This window comes from Phasianus colchicus, chromosome 3 (genome assembly GCF_987193195.1).
Source record: "Phasianus colchicus chromosome 3, bPhaCol1.hap1.1, whole genome shotgun sequence".
Taxonomy (NCBI): domain Eukaryota; kingdom Metazoa; phylum Chordata; class Aves; order Galliformes; family Phasianidae; genus Phasianus; species Phasianus colchicus.
Window position 1 is genome coordinate 62,478,662 of NC_143438.1, and position 14,887 is coordinate 62,493,548.

At 39.7% G+C, this 14,887-nt stretch overlaps 1 long non-coding RNA gene across 1 annotated transcript; it reads right to left on the reverse strand.

Annotated features, from left to right (window-relative positions):
• Positions 1-5,889: 5,889 nt before the first annotated feature.
• LOC149918635 (uncharacterized) lies at positions 5,890-11,516 on the reverse strand. The gene is made up of 3 exons (XR_016465611.1): positions 11,444-11,516; positions 9,943-10,047; positions 5,890-6,014 (listed from the first exon to the last, which is right to left on the reverse strand). It is a non-coding gene; the product is annotated as an uncharacterized LOC149918635 (long non-coding RNA).
• Between the last annotated feature and the right edge of the window lie 3,371 nt (positions 11,517-14,887).

The window sequence follows — 14,887 nt, forward strand, 5'->3', positions numbered from 1 at the left end:
CTGGGTATTTTCAACTGACTGCATTAAGGAAAGTAAAACATTCTCCAAAAATCTTTTTAAAGCTTGTTTTCATAAAAACCTTTGTGATCTTTTAAAGGGCAGTGGTAGTGAGGTAGATATAACACTGGTCAATAATGGCAGTGACAAAGCAGTCTCAGTAAATACTGTAAATCATTTAAATCAGCATTAAAAAATAGCATTATGGCGACACTTCCTACTTCTGGAAATATTAACGAGGAAAGAACTTAAAGTGCAGTTAACTGTCTGCTGGACTGTAATCAGGGACCTGGTTCTCCTGGCACAGAAGTTAACCAAATGTGTGCCAACTTATTCTGCAGGTTTTGAAATTGCTGCAATATGCCTCTGTGCACCCCAGTCTCTTCCTAGCTTTGTTGGACAACCTCAGTAGGATCTTACTCATCTAATTTTGTGCACCTGTACATTAGGGATGCAACCTGAGCTGGTTTTGTGAAATTCCTTTTTCACTCAGTGGAAAGAAATGGGCACCTAGGGAAGGCAGTTCAGTTTACTTTAGGCAGCCAATTTAAGATAGGGTTGTACACCCTATGGGGACTCTTCCTTCTGATTGTAGGGCCTAGATGCTCAGTCTGACTTTTAGTGAAAGAAAAGAATTAGGTGAGACAAGACCCTTCTCTTGATAATCTTGCAAAACTGAGGGAATCACAGGCCCAAACAGACAGCAGTTGTGCCAGCTGGACATGTCATATTTCATGTCTTGCTCTGATTGTTCCTGTCCGCACCAGGATAAATCCAGAAATGAAGTCACCACAGTGCCTACAGAGTTTTTTTTTCCTGTAGTTTCTCTTTTCTTGGCTAGTCTCTGGCCTTTTGTTCTGAGTCCACCACTGAAATATACTGCATTTCACAATGAGAACTGAGCAGCTGAATGCCTTACTGATTCCCTTCCTTTGTTTTCAAAAATGGAAATAATCTGACACTTTGAGTTGAAGTTTGTATTTCTCAGACAGAAAGAGAAGGAAAGGATCTGAGAAGTCTTCTTCCATTTTGAGCTTCTATCCAGTTCTTTTGTCTTACTTTCTTTTTCAGAACAAATATGGTAATCATAGAATCACAGAAACATAGAGTGAGTAAATTGGAAAAGACCACTGAGATCATCTAGTCCAAACGTCAACCCATCCCCACCGTGCCCTCTAACCATGTCCCTCAGTGCCACATCTACAGGTTTCTTGAACACCTCCAGGGACGATGACTCCACCACCTCCCTGGGCAGTCTGTTCCAGTGCATCACCTCATTTTCTGGGAAGAAATTTTTCCTAATATTTTTCTGTGTTCCTGCACAAGACATCCAATCATCCCAAACAAGAAAGCCATGTCCCAAACACTCATCTATATCACAAATCTATACAATTATTTTACAGCTGTTGTAAGTCATGTAAGTCAAACTTGCACAGCAGAAATATAGAAATGAATTTCTCCTAGGACATGATGTCCAGGTTTACAGCAGAGCAGAATTACATTCATGAGCAAAGACAGCAAGTCAGAAAAAAGATCCTGAAGATACCCCAGGAAGTCATATCTCTTTACTGCACACTGCTTGCACATAGAGTTGTGGAAGCGTAGAATTCTCAGTCTGTATGTACATCAAATATATTCTATGAGATCCTAGTTCTAAGTGTACATAACTGTATCACAACTGTTATCCACTGTTTGTGGGTGTAGTGCCCACATCAGTTCTTTCGTTACACATACATTATATATGAACAGGCAAATTACTCAAAGCCATGGAAATGTTTTCTCCTACTAAAACTTTCCTCTTTCTGTATTTAGACTGCAGGTAGCATTCGTTACTGTGATCTGTATACAAGACTTTATTACTTTTCCATTCATGCATTACATTATTGTGTTCATTTGCTCCAACTCTTACCTGACCAGCTTCAAGAAATATGAACACTTCTGCTCATTTGAGTGTGCTGTGGTGGAGGAGGACAGGACAGGAAGAAGAAAATGACCTCAATTTTCTGCTCTATTTCAGAAAGTGTTGGTGTCCTTTCTTTCCTTTCTTCCGACTGACTGGTAAGAAATAACGATTATGATCTTTAAATAGATTAGAACAATAAACTTCCAAGCCCAGCTGCAGTTGTACCTGCAACCAAATACTTGAACTATCTGTACTACACTAAGAAGACATGAAAGGACATGTTGACACAACCAGCAGCTGCTCTCAGCTGGGACCATCTGTTTGCAGTCTCTGCTTGCTCCTGAAAGATGTGCAAACCCTGGCATTTTGACTGATACAAACATCATTCAAGAACATCTATCAGATGCAATTCTATTTGCTATCTTATTTTGCCATTTATTCAATCAAGAGAGTTTGAGAATCTGGTCCAGAAATCTTTGCTGTTCTGAAATATGTAGCTGAGAACATCATCTTCACAGCTACGACGCAGCGTTGACAAAGCTCTCAGCCAAACATTTGGACAGCAGATTGCTGCTGTTACCTGAAATAGATAGGTTTGCCACATAAAAGTTACCTGTAAGTATCAATCTCAAAAGATTGAATTTACAGAGAGGGTGTCATAGAGACAATAATACCAAATAGAAAGAGTTCCTGGAGAAATTGCTTGCAAGTTTACCTCTCTGAATTTAAAACAAACAATAAATGAGCAAATAGACAAATTAATAAATAAATGAATAAATAAATAAATAAAGTCAAAGAAGAAATCTCTTGGTTAGGAGACGCATCATGAATGGAGATTTTGCAGTAGTTACTCAGAACTGTAATAGCTACATATTGATCTGATGCTTGAAGAATACGAACACTTTCTATTTTAGCTATATCTGGTATTCATTCTAGTCAGCCAATGAATTTATGTTTCAGCTTAAGGCATGTACCAAAGTTGTACTTGAAGTGACACCACATGGATCAGCTGGAAGTGAAAAAATCTTCAGTTGGATCTGGGGAGAAACAGAATTAAACTCTTAATCTTCAACAAAAAATGGATATAAGTAGATGTTCAGTGACTCTGCTTCACCTGTGTGAAAAGGAGACCATCTGTAATTAATGAATGCCACAGTCAGGAGCATCTACTCTGAGACTCTTGAGAGTTTTCAAGAGTTTAATGGAAAAAGTTCTGCAAATAATGAAGCATTTTACATTATAATTGACAGACCAGCTAAATCTTTTTATTTATTTTTTATTTATTTATGTTCTTTAAGGTAAATACTCTACAAAAGTGTTATTTATTAAGTTCCTGTCTCAGAGACCATAGATGCCTAACAACAAACTCTGAAATAAGCAGTGCTGCCATACTCACAGCCATCTTCAAAATAGTATGGTTATTGGTGGGTGTAGTAAACAAGCTGAACCATGGTTTCTGGGTAAACTGAAACTTCTGAAGAATTACGTAGGGTACAACATATCCTAGTTCTCATGGCTCTAAGCAGAGAATGTCCACAGAATCACAGAATAGTTGAGGTTGGAAGGGACTGCTGGGTCCACTTGCAAGTGCAGACACCCAGATCAGGGTGCCCATATCTCTCTAGTGCTTGGAAGGCTTGAAATGGACCCAGAACTCCAGCTGTGGCCTCACCAATGCTGAGTAGAGAGGAAAGATTACTTCTCTTGACCTAATACACTGCATAATGCATCCCCACATACAATTAGCTTTCTTAGCAACAAGGGCACGCTGCTGACTCATTTACAACTTGGTGTCTATAAAGACTGCCAGCTCCTTTTCTGCAAAGTGGTTTTCCAGCTGGTCAACCCACAGAATGTGCTGGTGCGTGGAGATATTGCTCCCCACGTGCAGGATAAAGGTGGAGAACATCACCTTTGTCAACAGCAGACCTCTCTTTAAGTTATACACACAAGCATGTGATAGGACATCTGTGTTCATATGAACCCTCAAAGCCTCAGTGAAAAGGCTCACTGCAAAGATCTTTCCAGATATTCACTTCTGAGGGACTTCATTGGTCCCAAAAGCCTATGAACATCAGTGGGAATTCCTCAGGCTGACAGCGAGAAGGACAAGTTTTATATGAGTAAGTATAAGTAAAAAATGATGACCAGTGTCTGTGTATCTTCAGTTCTCTGTTTGAGGGCAATTGACAGGATGAGTTCTGGCTCTGGAAATAAGGATTTGGGAGGAGAGATGGCCAAGTCTTTCCCAGCTCATTAACAGGAGAAGACACGTGGGCTCAAAAGTAGATTTAAATCACCAAGTAATTTACCAGTTCCACATTTGAATGATATATTCAACTCTAATGATGAGAACATTGCATTTTCTGCTAGAGAATAAATAAAGCTCTACTATAATTAACAAAATGAGTTTCTTTGAACTAGCAGATCAGAGTCCCAGAGGCTTTGAAAGCTGTCTGGAAGAACATCCTGCCCAGTATGACAGAGCCCAGCTCCTGAATAGACACAATGCATGTTTGCCTCCAGCTCTGAACAAATGCAACATATATCTGGCTCCAGCTCCTGACTGCACATTAAACGTGTGCAATGTTCTGGAGCTAGGAGTGAAAGAATAGGATGAAGAAAATTACAAGATAAGAAACAAAATCTCAAAATCTCCTCTTTTTCTCTACTTTTCTAACTTCAGAGTCAAATCTCCCTACCTACTTCCATATTGACACGGACACCCTACATATGCGTGGCTCACAACAGCTTCCTTAGAACAAAACTCTTTTCAGGGGGTGTCTCAGAAGGCTCACAGCTCTGTGCTCAGGGCAGTCCCCCAGGCTCTCTCTGCCAGGTGAGTTTGCAGAGAGGCAGGAGAGTTACACAGTGCTGCTAAACCACAGAGGAATGACCAGAGGCCTCTTTCTGCTGGCTCTAGAAGTCTTCCTGTAGGACTTCTGTCATTTTTGAGCCAATCACAATTTTCCTCTTAAAATTATCGCTAACAATGTTTTTTCTGATGCTCATTTCCCTCTTCTAAACAGCATATTGGATTGTTCACTTTGCTTCTGAAAAATCAAATGCAATGTGTCATTGACAGACTGCTTCAAGAAATGGTTTCAGATGAATTTTCTGTTTCAAAAGCCCTTTCATACAATTAAAGCTCACTAATAAGGCTATTCCAACTTGTGGCTTCTCAGACATCAGCTCTTTTCATTTTTATTTTTATTTTTAATCAGGGAAGCATATGAGATCTTAATACTTCATCCAAAGTCTGGCAGTATATGAAACAAGCTAGTACTGCTCAGTAGCACAGAACAGCCACAGATGAAGAAATCTGAGTGTATGCAACAATACTCTTTGCCTGGACACTCATTCCACCTCTGTGAGGAAAAATGATAAAAATTGTTCTTTTTGTTACCAAATATTTAAATTAAAACACATACTACAAAAGTGAGACACAAACCAAAAATTCATCTTCACTAGTCCAGAGTGGCATATTTAATAATATGGAATAACAGAAATTTTCCCTACAGTATTTTCTCAAAACCTCTTTAAAAAAAAAAAATGGGACTTTGGGTAATAATAAGCTGCTATAGCTTCTGCTGCTTATTGGTTGTGCATATGAAATACAAAAAATAGCCTAGAAAAGGGAAAAAAGTACATCCAATGTTCTGCAGTGCAGTGCTAAAGGACAGAGAAGTAAATGACCAGGGACAAAGTGACCTCAAGTATGAAAGCATAGCTTAGGATCTTTCAATATTGAGGATGATGTTGTCTTCTTTTTTTCTTTTTTCAGTTTTAATGCAGGTCTCAGGATTCAATTTTCTTTATCAAACCCAGCTCTTCAAAACAAGCGGTCTGATCTCCGTAAGTACAAGGTCTTTTGCCATGAAAATTAGAGGGATTTTTTTTTTTAAATAGAGAAGTACCTCAGAAAACTTACTTATAAACCAGAAGGCAAGGAAATTAAAAAAAAAAAAAAAACGCGTTTTATAATTGTTGTTCTTTTAATTTTGGGGGGAACTCAACATAGACTTCGGCTCGTATAAGCAGTTGTCTGTGCTCCTTTGACTCAATGAAATAAAGCATTTCCATGCATGACCGGCAGAGGGCAACATCACGTCACCTAAAAGACAGAAAGGTCATGCTAACACCTGACACAACCGAAATTTGTGCTGTGAAACACAGGAACTGAATTGTCGTTTGATACCAATATAACTAACATGTGCCTCAAAGACCCCTCTGCGTTTGGATTAAGCACTTCCAGAGGTGCCACTGTTCGCTTGTCCTTGTGAACTTTAAACCTGTGAACGAAAGAGAAGTTTATTGTTCTGTGTCTCTGCCTGCCTCTTCTTCTGCCTCTGACTCTTAAGGCAAATATCTCAATCTGAGGAATAGGCTCTGAACCATAAAACTCCCTAGGAGTTGAGGAGCTGGGAGAGGTTCTCTTAAAGAGTTTTCTCAAATCTTATAGGCAGTAACAATACATCACTTTATGAGAATTTTGACAGCTCATAAAATCTCAATTCATGGAACCAGGAAAGTGAGTAATTTCTATTCCTGTTCTCAGTGCTTTTCCAGTCAGATAAGCTCCGAAGGCAATGGAAGTAGGGGGGTGAGGAGCACAGCCCAGTGTATGAATGGGTACAGACACCCCACACTCTAGCATTTATCTGGAAGCGCTTCATATTCAGTGAACCTCTGCCAAATCTGGGGCAGGTTTCCTGGCAGACTGAGCCAGTTTCCATCTAACGTTCAACCAGATAATCCTTATCAAGCAGATCACCCCAGGGCAGCGCAGACAGACAACATCCTCCAAACAATCTGTTGGTTTCAGTCTCCTTTTCTAATATCAAAAAGTCAGATCTTGCACAATTTGACATTTCCCACTGAAATGTTACTTGCTGACTAATTATAAGCAAAGCACTGTGGTTACAGTCTTCTAAACAATGTTTCATTTGATCTTTAGTTGTCCTGACAAGCAAGAGACCAAGAAACACACGCTTACAAAAACACCATACACCATAGCAGCCATGACTTGAAGTAATTATTATGTTGTGTGCCTCAAAGAGCTCAGAAGAGTTTTACAAACATTAAATAATTAAGCATGATGACTCCAGTGGCTAATATAGGCAAGGGAAAAGATGGACCAGATGAGACACTACAAAAATTCATCTCTAGACAGCACTGCATACAGCAACTGCACAATGAGCAAACACAGAGATTAAAAAAAGGAACACTGTCACACCTAAAATATGAAGGAGAACTTGAATAAAAATATATTTACTTTGGTCTGGTATACTGTGACCCTCTCCCTTTTTTTATTATTCCTTTAAAACCTACTCACCTGCATCCTATCAAAATGACCAGAAGAATTATCATGGGATAGTGATTAACATGTAGAAGAACTGCCTTTTGTGTCCCTGGCCACCACAGCACCTCAGCAGACACACAAGGTCAGAGCTGGTTCAGCCCTGCTAACCCACAGTTACAACACAGGCAGTGAGGCTGCTACTCAAAACTTAGAAGAGCATTAGTACCAGAAAATGGTCACAGCTCCATTGGAAAACAGGCGTAATGTGATTTATGCCACTTCACTGCCCTGAGAGACCCATCCCATTTTGCTTTTGCCTGATGCAGCTTACACAGTTTTGTCGATTCCTTGTATTTTGTTTTCGTTACCCTGGCATCCAGCACCTCAAATCTACTTCACTGGTTTTCATCTAACAGTACAATAAACTCCTATTCATTTTACCAGAACGCCTGGAGCTAATCTTGCCTAACTCCACTGCCTTTCTTACTATTTTGAGATTGTTTTGAGCCTCTATATATATAATGAGATTGAAAACTACATTAACACAGTCACCTGTGACTCACTGTTACACTTCTTGTTTTCAGGACTTTGAAAGACAAATGGCTCCTTACCACCACCAATTACTACTTTTTTGGTTAGAAATACCTATATATATAACTTAGAACTAGGAAATCATTGGATTTCCTCAAATGGTTCTATGGTTTTCAGTCAGCCAAAGCAAACACAACAACCCAGTACAATCACTGTGCAGGGTCTTGGCAGTAGCTCACTGCCATGAAATGTTTGGCAATAGGGAGCTACTATGATTCCCTTTGCTGTAAGTCCTGATTGCTCACTGCTTAAAGCTGAGCAGCATGCCCTTGAGGGATGTGGTAAAGATTAAACATCAATTTCTTTGCACCTGATACAAGGAAGCTACAGTCAAAATCTCCTTGTAGATGTGTAACTGAAAGCAAATCACTTTCCTATTAGTAGATGGAATGCTATACTAAAAGCTATTCGGGACAAAATACTTGTGCAAGGAAAAGAAAAATCATTAAAACTCAGCTAGTTTGCTACAGAACTGGGATAATATTGCAACTTAAGCAATTATAGGATGAAACCTTCAAAGCATATCTGCTAAAATCAATGAAAGCCAATTCCTGGCTTTTCCTTTAAAAAAAATAAAAAATAAAAATCCTGTGTATATATCAATAAAATTACAAAATTACTGTTTTATCACAGCATTATATCCATGACATTTCATAAGTACTTCAGAGATTGGAGTAAACAAAAATAAAAAGAGAGCTCCTGATGTAGTGATCTGTGGGACCCAGGACAGTGCAAATGTCAATCACACAAAGCCATTGACCAACATCTGCGGTCAGATCACTTGACCTTCTTGTTCTTCAGTCATCCTAGCTGAAAAGTGAATTAAATGCAGCACTCCTGGAAAACGACAGCGTGCATTCATGCATTAATGTGCTTTACCACATATAGGATATTGTACTTCTCCTTCCCTTTCAGCCTGTAGTTTCTGGTTTCCTAAAGTGTTACGCAGAATCCTGTGCAACTGATGTTTTACATTTCCTAAACCTTTTATAGCCCTGAAGTTTGAGAAATTAGATAGTATTAGATTTCCTCTCTTGGATTTCTAAAGGCATTTCAGGCTTGTCTTTTGTCTAAATCATTTTATGGCCCATTAATTGAATAGATAGTGTTTCCCAGCAAAGACTGAAGGGTCATTTAGCATTTTCATTATGACTATAATGTGACCACAGTATATTTTCAGCCAAAAGATATTGTTTTCACTGTGCCTTTAGGCCAACTCTGGTTCTTGAACTGATTTATAATACAGTGCTAATCTACTCACTATAAGAAGTCACAGGGTATCTTAACAGATAGCACTAGATTATGCCCACTTTGCTGAGTCTGAGACCAAGATAACACTACACCTCTACTTCTTCTGGCATTCATGAGAATACCAGCAGGTACCTTTCAAATACTAATATGAAACAAGCTCTGTCTCACTGTTTCTTTCACACATTTCTTTACAGAATGTAATTTCTTACGATGAATGTAGAAGAGGACTCAAATACCTGCAAGGACATATTATTTCTGCTGTGAAATGAAATTCTTCCTGTTTTTCATCAAGCACGTTAGCACTGTGTCCATATGCATGTTCTCAAATTCAGATAGATGGTTTCTTGGTAATAAGAAACAGGCTTGTATCCAAATATCGAAGCCGTTAGTGGGAAAATAATTGTGAGAAGTCTGAATCAACCTACTGAGACTGGAGGGAATTTGCTACTTTCTGGTGAATACTAAGTTGGTTCAGGTGGAAGCAGGAACAGCTTAATTAAATTAAAGCCGAGCAGCAGATAAAATTAATGGGAGAGTCTGTGGGATAAATGATTTCAAGAAGCAAACACAGCCGACTAAGGATGGACTAAATAAATAAATAAATAAATAAATAAATAAATAAATAAATAAGTAAATAAATAAAAGCTTTCCCAAACACACCTTCCTTTCTAAGGACAAATCTATGCTGCAAGCAGAATTGTGGTTGCAACACACCTTTACCTTGTAGCTAGCTGGTTCAGATGTCAATACCCACAGAACCCAGTAGGAGACACCAAAGACTCAAGACAGCAGTAAGTTCACCACTCATTCGTTATATCAATGGCCTAACCCAACACAACGCTGAGTAGTACACCTATCATTTGTTAGGTCTAAGGTAACAGTTATCTGTCTGACTTACAGCAATGACATCCTAGAAGCTCTTTAGATTCCTCTGTTGGTCCCAAAGGCAGAAGATGGCAGTAAAGAAGGAATGAACAAGAATAATTGCACAATTTATATGGAACTGCAAAAAAAAAAAAAAAAAAAAAAAAAGGCTTGAGGAGAATTCCTGCCTCTTTTCACTGTCCTGGTCCTCACACAGTTTGCTTCCCATTCTGCAGATGACAGCACACAAAATTGTGCACGTACAAAACCATGCAAGCAATGCCACAAACCAAACCCCTATGAGAGGAGGAATTCCTGCTGAAACACAAGCAGGGAACTTCCTGACCCGGTTCTGCCAGCAGAAAAAGCAGAGTACCTATACCATACCTTTAATTTCTTCTACCAGAGTATTTGCATTCATATTAATGGATTTCAAATAGATCTGCTTCTCTGATATGTGTGGGAGCCAGGACAGGAAATTCAATCACAGAATTACACCTCTGTTGTATATGAACTTCTATAGTCTTACTTGTTCTTATCTTAACTAAACTAACAAGCTCAGGTTTGTCTGTCTTATTTTCCCCACCTGTGAATGACAATAACATTTACCAGATAACGATGTATAAAGAGAAACCAGTTAAGACCATATGAAGTATATTGGTATCCATACATGCCAAGTTTCAATTTTGTATGTCTGTTTATCAGAAAAAAAATAATAATAATAAAGTGGAATAAACAAGATCTCTGCACACACACATTTTTATATTTTAAATACATCCTCATTATTTACAATTTGTATTTCTAAATGACTGCTTAGCCATAACTTCTGACACCGGGAAGATAAATTAGTGCAAGCTAGATTTGTATAAACCTGTGTCACCAAAAATTCACCTCCTTGATACTGATGTAATTGTGATAACGGATTATTTCAATGCATACACATAAGCCTGTTGTGTAAAGTTGGGCCACGCACAAGCTTTATGATGAAATCATTTGGGTTGTGTCCCTATTTAGATTTCCATATTTACTTAACAAAAGGTTTCGCTGGGGGTTTTCAGTCCATATTTACATAGATCCATCAAAGCCGGCATAGTTAGACGCAGGATGTAGTTGAAACTAGACAATAGCACAGCAGGGTTAAGGTATTGGGCTGCGGCTGAAGTGTTTTGTTAGGAAGATCTGATAAGTGCTTAGACGTTTTGCTAAAATAAAGACCCCAACAACAGTGGGAATTCAACGGGGTAATCACACTTAATGCAGACTTTTCAGAGCAATTAGAGTTGATTGGCAGTGTCGTAAAGCCCTTAAACAGAAACAACATACAAAAAGAACTGATCTCAATTGGATTTCAGCTTCATTGTCAGTTCCAGTCCAATGCATTATATCATCTGGTTCAACGCACACAACGTATTTTCTATCAGTCCTGTGGCTGTAAAGCACGGCTCCTGAGACGACATCTTTCACAGAAACATTACAACCCTTCCACGATACTTAGTTGTATCAGGAACCAATGTAAATAAAGTATTCGTACTCACCAAGGAATAGAGCTCTTCTGTGATGTCCATGAAGAATTTATCAATGAATGGATCAGGAATGCTGAGAGGAAAGCAGAGAGACAGTGACAGATGATCCAATAGCAGGATGGACTGCAAACACAAAGTTTGTCAAGGCTCATTTTTAAACAGCTGTGGGTTTGTGCCTATAAATAACGTAAGACGTTTCAGCTTCAGTGGAGCCAATACTCCAATTTAAACCTATGCCAAAGTCACAGTAAGAAGGCTGATTTTTACTTCCCCCAAAGATGTAGCTCATAGGTCTAAGTGGAACCAGAAAATGCACTGAGTTGGTAAGGCAGTAAGTAATGCACATAGAAGTTGGGGCAAGATGCATTCCTGTGATAGCATCTTTGAGCCCAAATTTGCTAAAGCAACCGATACTACCAAATTTTGAATAGCTGTCCCAGACAGAGGAGCTATTTGGAATTGCAAAGTCGTGCTTATCTAGTACTTAGAGACAGGGATTGGTCAGACAAAACTATCTAGCTGGAGCAGTTTGAACGATGGCAATCCACATCAAAATTACCATATCCTTGGTTGAATTGCAGGGCCAGACTATTTGAACATTCCTAAATTGCTGAAGTGCAGAATTTAAGTATTTTAAATCATCTTTAGGAACTTCTAAAGCCAGGATCACTTTTGAATGTGTAACTCCTGCAAAACCTTATATATTTATCTTATATATCATGTATATTATACAATCTTATATATTTTTCTTTTTATACAATCCTTATGTATTGATAAAAAAACATTTTGCATTGGTTTGACATTCCCTTCACTGCAATGATATATCACAGAATCACCAAGGTTGGAAAAGACCTACAAGATCATCTAGTCCAACCATCTACCTGTCACCAATAGTTCTCACTAAACCATGGCTCTCAACAATATGTCCAAACGTTCCTTGAACGCCTCGAGGGTCGGTGACTCCACCACCTCCCTGGGCAGCCCATTCCAGTGCCTGACCACTCTTTCAGAGAAGTAGTATTTCCTAATGTCCAGCCTAAATCTCCCCTGGCACAGCTTGAAGCCATTCCCTCTAGTTCTATCACTAATTACACAAGAGAAGAGGCCGACCCCCAGCTCACTACAACCTCCCTTCAGGTAATTATAGAGAGCAATAAGGTCTCTCCTGAGCCTCCTCTTCTCCAGACTGAACAATCCCAGCTCCCTCAGCCGCTCCTCGTAAGGCCTGTGCTCCAGACCTCTCACCAGCTTTGTTGCCCTTCTTTGAACACGCCCCAGGGCCTCAACATCTTTCTTGTAGTGAGGGGCCCAATATGATATATTAATATATCATAACCATTGCAACAATATATCTGACTGTGGGTGCAGGAGTTCTTGTGAAGAGACGCAGGGAACACAGCCACAAGCAGGCTGCTGTGGCAGTTACCCCAGCCCATGTTTTTAGGGCTTCAAGGGTAAGGGACTGCTCAAGCCCACAGCTGGATGCACTGCTTCAGCATCAGAGTTTATGCTGTATAACACACACTCTTCCATAAAATAATGACTGAAGGGAATAATTATCTGCCAGTTTGAATGCACAAGTGGAGTGAATATATGGGAAGAGCCTTCTGGATAAAATCTAGTAGGGGTCTTCATTTGCATGAAGCTTAGTCAATGGACTCTGTTATGAAAGATAACCAAGAAAGCTGTTGTTTCAGCTCTCCTTATCAAAGCCTAAGGTTATATCAGTAGCCACAATGATCCCATCTACATGAGTACAAATCGCCTCAGTAGTTCAGCACCCGGCAGATATGGGTGCTAACCTACTCATCCAGGCTCTCACCACGGCAGTGGAGACAGAATAGGCACCTTCACAGAGATATTCCTCCCACCCCAACTCAGGTACTTAAACCAGGTGGCACAAGACAGGATAGACAGTGACTATCTATGAGAAGCACTTGCGCTGTTAACCCAGGCCAGAAGCTCAGGTTTAGCTTAGCTTCCAGTGATTAAAGTTTACATACATATTTGCAAGTGTTGTCTAGCGTGATCCAGAGATTAGTAGAATTGTGCCTTTCTTCAGTGAAAGGATCAGCAGTTTAGGGGAGATCTGATCCAGGCAGACCCTCATGCTTTCATTTTAGCCACAGATGTTGAGAAGCCTTTCATCTGCTTTGAAATCCAGTAGGATCAGAGTTTTCGTTTGCTATTTTATGCCAATTGTCCTGTACCAATGGATAATTTTTGAGCTCTGCTTTGTTCTCTACTGGTCACAAGCCATGCCTCAAATCTCTGCATGTATTTCAGCAAGAAAAACACAGGTAAATGACATTTTGTAGTTTCTATGTTGTGCTACTTTGGGAGACTAAAAAAAAAGTGAAATTGAAATAATCTTACACTCCCAAAGGCAAAATCTCAAAGATGAAGAGACTTCATGCTTGCTTGGCTGATAACATAATTTTGAGGCTTTTTCAACACAAGCAGCTTTCCTTGAGGTTCTGTTTTCATTTCTATAATGTGAGTTAGAGGCTTGTGGCTACTTAGAGTGTTAGTTAATTAAAAAACACGTTAAATTAACATCCTTTGCCTTGCCACGGGGAGCACACAGCCGGAGGATAATGAGCATTATTAACTCTCATAATGTCAGTGTTGATTGCATCCAAATATTGGATCCATTATTTGTCAATCCCCAGAGAACCACCTACAGAAGGAAACGGGTCAAGGATTAATTGATCAGCGTGAGGTTTTCTCTTTCCAGTCACGGTTATACTGTTGTGCCATTTATACGTGCAGGATTGGAGAGTCAAGCTTTGGGACAGCATTATTTCTGCACAGCTCCTACCAGAGTACTTCTTTTTTGCCTGGATTCTCACATGGCCAGCAATACTACTGCAGCTTTTGGGCAGGTGCCAAGTATTGTTACAGCAAACACTGATCTCCTGTGGAACCGATGAAGGAGTTAGCCAAGTGAAGGGTGGTTTTACTGATTGTTTTGTTTTTTAAAACTCAATGCTAATTTGTGGAGATGGAGACATTAACTGAGAATGCGCTGCCCTCCAGGAAATTCTCACCAGGAAAGGACACTTCAGCACAGGAATTTTGAGAGACATCTCCACCCCAGACTAAGGAATAGATCAGTGATTAGGACACTTGCCTGCGATGGGGGAGACCTCTTCTTCCTCTGCACTCAGCTCAGCAAGTAGCTTTGGGCAACTGCAGGAAGAAGAGAATTTTCCCCAGGCACTTCTGAGGACTGGATAACAAAAACTGTGTCAAATATATCAAATACTTAGATGTTAGCCCAACATCTCCCAAGCAGATTTTCCTCAGGTTCCCTCTTGACTGCACCATCAGTGACATCCACCTGCCTCCACGTGTGAGGATGAGACTGTTTTTAATCCAGCTGTTTTTACCTGCATTCCTCAGCTGCAAAGCAGTGGCAAATCCCCATGACACCCCATTGGTTGATCTCAGGGA